The sequence below is a fragment of the Gracilinanus agilis genome, chromosome 4 (genome assembly GCF_016433145.1).
Source record: "Gracilinanus agilis isolate LMUSP501 chromosome 4, AgileGrace, whole genome shotgun sequence".
In the NCBI taxonomy this organism is placed as follows: domain Eukaryota; kingdom Metazoa; phylum Chordata; class Mammalia; order Didelphimorphia; family Didelphidae; genus Gracilinanus; species Gracilinanus agilis.
Genome location: NC_058133.1, coordinates 190,655,416 through 190,662,484, shown reverse-complemented (window position 1 = coordinate 190,662,484; position 7,069 = coordinate 190,655,416).

The window sequence follows — 7,069 nt, the reverse complement described above, 5'->3', positions numbered from 1 at the left end:
AGAGAGAGAGAGAGAGAGAGAGAGAGAGAGAGAGAGAGAGAGAGAGAGAGAGAGAGAGAGAGAGAGAGAGAGAGAGAGAGAGAGAGAGAGAGAAAGGATTTATTGAGGGCTAGGATACAAATAGAAACAAAACAGGCAAGGATATTGTCATGAAGGGAAGGGAGAAAGAAAGGGTACCAGTCTAAGGCCAGTGGAGCACTCAATCAGTCAATTAATATGTATTAAGGATGGCTAGGTGGCGTAGTAGATAGAGAACTGATCCTGAAGTCAGGAGCCTGAGTTCACATCTAGCCTTACACACTAGCTGTGTGACTCTGGGAAAATCATTTAATCTCTCTACCACAACTTCTCATCTGTAAAATGGGGATAATAATACCTACCTACCAGAGTTGTTATGAGGACCAAATGAAATATCTGTAAGCACTTTGCAAACTTTAAAGCATTCTATAAATGCTAGGTATTATTTTTTGCTGTTGAGTTGTTTTAGTTGTTGCTGACTTTTCATGATCCTATTTGGGGTTTTTCTTGACAAAGATACTAAAAGATACATTTCCTTCTCCAGTGAATTTTATAGATGAGGAAATGGAGGCGAACAGGGTTAAGTGTCTTGCCCAAAGTCACACAATTAGAGTTACACAATATCTGAGGCCAGATTTGAACTCATGAAAATAAGTCTTCCTGATTCTAAGCCCAATGCTCTATCCACCACATCACCTAAAAGAAACTTAATTAATAAGTACCTATTATGTGCCAGCCATTATGCTAAGTGCAAGTAAAGATAAATATTCTGTAGAGAGTCCCAGTGTGATTGAAGTGAAACATAGCTGGAGACCCTCCTGAAACAAGATCATGGATTGGTCCAAATATCTTGATTTATGTGTCTTGTCTTTCTTACCTGGAAAAGTGGTAGAGCAGAATGGGCTAGAGTTGGAATCTGAAGACATGAGTTCAAATCATGCCTTGGGCATTTATGAATCATGTGATCTTGGACAAAGCACTAAAAATTCTCTGAATTTCAGTTATTTTATCAGTAAAATGGGGTGGTAATTGTACCTAGTCATAAAATTATTGTGAAGATCAAATGAGAAAATGTATATAAGATACTTTATAAACCTTTAAATACTATATAAATAGCCATTATTACTACCCCCCCACTACTACTACTACTACTACTACTACCACCACTACTATGATTATTACTATTATTATTGGTATGAAGAAAATTATTAAGGGGACCTTGATCAGGGGGTTAGAGTCTAAACTCTGGTGCCTCCCTGGGGTCAGCAGAACAGCCAGCAATTAAGGTAGGGGACATCAAGACAGGGCGAATGCCCCCTGGGCAGCTCAAGCAAAGGAGGAAGGGCCACAGTTGGCTCAGGAGGCTTCACATGTGAGATTCAGTGGGTGGAGAGAAAGTTAGATAAACTGAGTTGAAAGCCAACTGCTCTCTCTCTACTTCCAAGTTTGAACTGACAGTGGGGTAGGCTGTAGGCCAGCTAAATGGAGCCTATATATTAATCTTTCTTTAGAAATGATCTATTTCCTCATCTTTTCTTTCACCTTCTCCTTTCTATTAATTGAATGATTAAAATCTCCCACCAAATTCCCAAATTTCATATTAACATATCACTACTACTTTACTGCCACTGCTACTACTACCACTATTGTTACCATCTCTACTACTACTACCACCTCTACTACTAATACCACTACCACTACTGCTACCACCACTACCACCACCACCACTACTGCTACCACTACTGCTACCACCACCATCACCATTACCACTATTACCATCACCACTTCTAATTTGTAAGATACCTGAACATGGGATCTATTTCTTATATACATTTTATTTCTGCCCCAATCCCTAATACAATGCAGAGCTTGTTATAGATTCTTCCCAAATCTTTAATTGAATTGAAGTCTCCCAGGAAGAGGAGGTCGGGAAAGAAAGGGAAAGGAAACAAACAATGAGGTCACCAAGTGGAGCCAGGGAGGGAGCACCCCTGCTGATTCAGAGAGAGTAGGAGGATCATATAGTAGAGACAATCAAGTACTTCAATCAGCAAGTATTTATTAAAGGCTAGCTACATGCCAAGCACTGTGATAAGCTCTGGAAAGATGGGGGAAATAAGGAGGGGGGGCAAAAACTTACTTAAGAGCAATAAGAGTAGTATTAGCAAAACTTTAGTACTGAAAAAAAAAACAATAAAACACAGGACTAGAAATCAGGAAACTTGAGTTTTAGGCTTGGTTCTGCTACTACCTCACTATTTGATCATTTAGCTTTCTCTCTGTGAGCCTCTTCCTCCTCTGTGAAAAATGAGTAGGTTGGAGTATGCGATCTCTCAAGACCCCTTTGACCTCTGGGATGGTATCTACTGTATGGTTCTGATTCAACCAGTATGGCCTGATTTACTGGTTGGGGGACTCCTGTCCTAGACCCTCCAGGGGTAACAATAATTCTCTGACTCTTCTGAGAATTTGCTGGCTGCCACTGTACACCTCTAGGGCCATATCATTGTGTATATCACTGATCAAGGGAGTGACTCTGCCTAAGGCTATGTCCAGAGGCCCATCCTAGGGCTCCTCACCCCAGGAAACAGGAAATGAGAGCCATAGGAATGTGACTGGGTGGCAGGCAGGTAGAGTAAGTACCCTGGGCCTTCAAGCCTACCTTTCTGTACATAACATGAGCCAGTCCATTCTCAAGGATTTTAGCAATCAAGGCTAAGAACCCCTGGAGAAGCAGAAAATTAAGAGGCAGAGATAGGAATGGCTGGCACAGGACTATCCAGAAGAAAACATGGGAGGAAGGTGAGCAAGAGAAAATAAGTTGATTCATCTTACCAAAAAGGGTTTTATAAATCTTTGAAAGAAGGGCAGGTAGGTGGCTCAGTGGATGGAGCACCAAGCCTAGAGATGGAATGTCCTGGGTTCAAATTTGACCTCAGATATTTCCTTTCTGTGCGACCCTAGGTAAGTCTCTTAACCCCAATTGCCTAGCCCTTACCACTCTTCTGTCTTTAAATTAGTACTTAGTATTGTGTCTAAGGCAGAAGGTAAGGATATAAAAATTATTTCCTTGGAAGCTGAGCTGAGGCTAGATGGGAAGGGGAGAGATTTAAGGTAAAGAGACCAATTAGGAAGTTATTTCAATAACAGTAGTAATGAGGGCCTGAATTAGAATAGGGAGAGGAGACTGGCAATGAGATAACAAAGATGACCAAGAACCTCGGTGAATTCCCAAGAACCAAAGCTATAAGAAAAATAGCAGAGATTTGTGTCCAATGAGTACAATCGGGAAATCAAGCTATGATTTAAACAGTACTAAAGACCTGGATTCTTGGAGTCAAATGAAACCTGGGTTCAAATCTTGCCTCTCATGTTCTCTCTGTGACATTGGGCAGGTCACAGCCTTGCTGAATGACTATTTTCTTCTCAAATGGGGAAAGTGGTGTCTATCAGGAGGTGAAATAATTTATGGCAAATCTTTGCAAATTTTAAAATGTTATATAAGCAGCAGCTGTTATTGTTGTTGATTCCCATGAGTTATTTCTGGTAACTTTAGAAGGAAAGGAAAACTTCGGATCTTGCTGAATGACTAAAGCCCCCAGGCACCAAAGTTTAGAGCTTCCCAGAGCAGGCTTCCTCTGATATTCCTCTCCTACCCCTCAGGCTGAAGTTCCCTTAGCACCATCCTACCTGGCCCCACCTTCCCCCAGCAGCCACATCCTAGGCCAGGTTACTTAATGGCACCACCAACACCCCAAAGTCACCTGCATTTAATAGCAGATAATATGCCCTACCTGGGACTGAGAACCCAGTTCAAATTCCATCTCATTAAATAGGCAACTAATTACAGGACTATGTAACTAATTGTGTAACCTTGGGCAAATCACTTAACCTCTCTACCTCAGTTTCCTCATCTGTAAAGTTAGGAGGTTGTACTCAGTGGTCTCTAAAATCTCTTCCAGTTTTAAATGGATGATCCTATGAAATTTCACTCATCCCCCCCAAGGGATCCAGTGCCAATCACCCTCTCTTTCTCCCAACCACAAACATGATTTAGAAGGGTTCCTGCCTGAGCTAAATTCTTGGTTCTTCAGGCTCCACGGATTCTTAATCTGCTGCTGGATATCTGGCCCCTTCCCTCGTACTGCTCCCCACCCTGGGTGGGAAAGGGAGAGGGAGAAATGGGGCCAAGCAGAGCCTAGGCTAGCTGAAGGGGGCTGAGGGGAGAAGGGCCTGCTGAATCTGGCTTAAAGCTGCCTTTTACCCTCTCTCGGAGGGGGAGGCGGGAAGAGGGAGGGGACAGAGTGTACCTGGTACTTCCTGGCCCTGTTTCCAAGAGCCTGTTTCCAGCACTCTGCTGGGCCTCCACCAGTGACTCATCGCTCAAACAGTCCCAGGGACCCTCCCCCATTCCACACAATCAAAGACCTTTGCTGGTGAACTTTGCTTTCCCCTCCACCAGACGGACCCCACTGTCAGTAGCGCTCCATCTTCTCACAGTTTCTGGTAAATCTCTGCAGTAGAGCCCCCCCTGCTCCTCTACTCTCAGTCAGCTCCAGGGGAACTAGGAGGTTTTGGAGGCCCCAGTCTGGGCCTCCGGGAGTTCCTGGGTGATATATTAGCCAGCGAGCCCTGGAGGATCCCCGTGCCAAGGCTCAGGTTCCCCAGGATTTAGCAGGGGTAGGATTAAGGCCGGCACCTTGGTTTGGGACGAAGCAACACTGATAAGCAGAGCCTAGTGGCGGATGGATCCCCTAGGTGACCACTGTGCATATCTCCCATCCAATCTCCACACTGGGATGCCCAGGCTTGGACCGTAGAGCATAGGCGTTACTCATTTGGAACTACTTTCTCTGCTTTCTCTGGATCACTCCACCATTCAAGAAGCTGAGCTCCCTTATTTATCTAGTAGCAAACACTATACCTCGTGAATATACCTAGAATGCAGCCAGATTATGGAGAAAGAGCAGAAACAATTCAATGGCCACAGCACCCCCTGGGCGCCATTCCTGGAATTACCACCGACTTGCTCTTCCCTCAAATCTCTCCATCAAAATTCCTTTCTCTACATTGTTCTCTTCTCTTCCCTTTCCTCGTCCCTCACAATAGACAAGTCTGGCTTTCTCTAGGATAACTCAATGGAAAGCTTGGGGACGATAACGCTAAGGATTTTACCCAGAGCTGATCTAGTTCTGGAAACCAGCCTGCACCTGACTCTCCTCTGATCATGGGAGGCCAAAGGCTCAGGGAGAAATGAGGTTCTTGGGCTGGGAGATGTACAAGACCCTAATTTTTTTCTTTTGTTTTATCTATTTTTGTATTTTCCTTTTACTAAAAAATTTTATGGATGCCTTTTGTTTTTGTATTGTTTTCATTTCAGAATATACATCTTCCTTTCACCAGATAAGTTTTTCCCTTATAACAATTATTGGAAAAACAGATTGGCATTGCATTTTTTTTCCTTTTTATTCTTTGACTTCAAGGAATGACTTTCTGAATGAGGAACACATTGGAAAAACAAAGACGATATAAAAAATGAAATAAATCAATATAATTGTTTTTAAAAGGAAAGAATTCAGAAAACTAACCAATACTTCCATTATATATGGCAGCATACACAAATTCTTTTTTCTCATTTCTTCTTAATTATTATAATTACATAGTGTTCAGTTCCATTTTGATGCCTCTCTTTCCAGTTTTACAGTCACTATTAATATTGTTTTCCTAAGTAATGCTTTTACTTTGTATCAGTTCATAAAAAAATCTTATCCTGTTTCTCTGAATCTTCATATTCTTCATTTGTAACAGATTAATAAATACTTCATTACAATTACATGCCACAATTTCTACTTTGTTTCTAGTTCTTTATGACCACAAAAAGCATTTCAATTAATATTTTGAATACATAAGACTTGACCTCCTTGGAGTATATGTCCAGAAGTGGGATCTCTAGGTCAAAGGCTTTTTTGGTTTTTTTGTTTGTTTGTTTTTTGTTGGTTTTTTTTTAAACCCTTAACTTCTGTGTATTGGCTCCGAGGCAGAAGAGTGGTAAGGGTGGGCAATGGGGGTCAAGTGACTTGCCCAGGGTCACACAGATGGGAAGTGTCTGAGGCCGGATTTGAACCTAGGACCTCCCCTCTCTAGGTCTGACTCTCAATCCACTGAGCTACCCAGCTGCCCCCCCCCCATCAAAGGCTTTTTTAAAAATTGTTTTTTAAAATGAATGCTCTCTAGCAGTGTTAAATCTAACAACCAATCACCAAACATTTATTAAGTGCCTCCTATGTGCTAGAAATTAATGCAGGGATACAAACACAAAAATGAAACAATCTCTTCCTTCAAGGAGTTTACATTCTCTTGGGGGATATGGTATGTGTGTGTGTGTGTGTGTGTGTGTAAGCATACATACCAAATAAATACAAGATAGTTAATAATAAAGGAGAGAAGGCAGTAGAAGTTGAAGTGGGGAATGGAATCAGGAATGGCTTTATGAAGAAGCTAGTGTTTTAAGCTGAATCTTGAGGAAAGGGAAAGAGCATATGAGGTAGAGAGAAGGTAGGAGTATCTTCTAGACATTGGGAAAGCCAGTGCAATATATTAATATGCCTGGATAATACACACTCTGGACTTAAATGGACATTAGGTTTAATCTAGGGGAAGTCAGGCCTCTGAAGAAAGAAGCCAAGCTCTTTTCCTTGCATTCTCTAGTACCCCCAAACTCAAGAGAACATTCATTACAACAAGGTCCTCAGTGTAAATAAGAAATCTCCTGAAAAAATTGTATTATTTGAATTTACATGACACAGTTCCATTGAACCAAAATAAATTACCATATTTTACACAATTACAACTTTGAAAAGTACACATTCAAATACATGTGATCACTTCAGGGATGTGCTCTGGGAAAAATTAAAAATTAAAAAAAAAAACACAAAGCAAAAGAGTCAACCAAAGCAGCACAAGTACCCACCACCATGTGCAAAAAGCAGGCAAAAGTACCCACTCTCCCCTCAAAGGAAGTTCCAGAGAGAGAATTCCATCCCACACATTC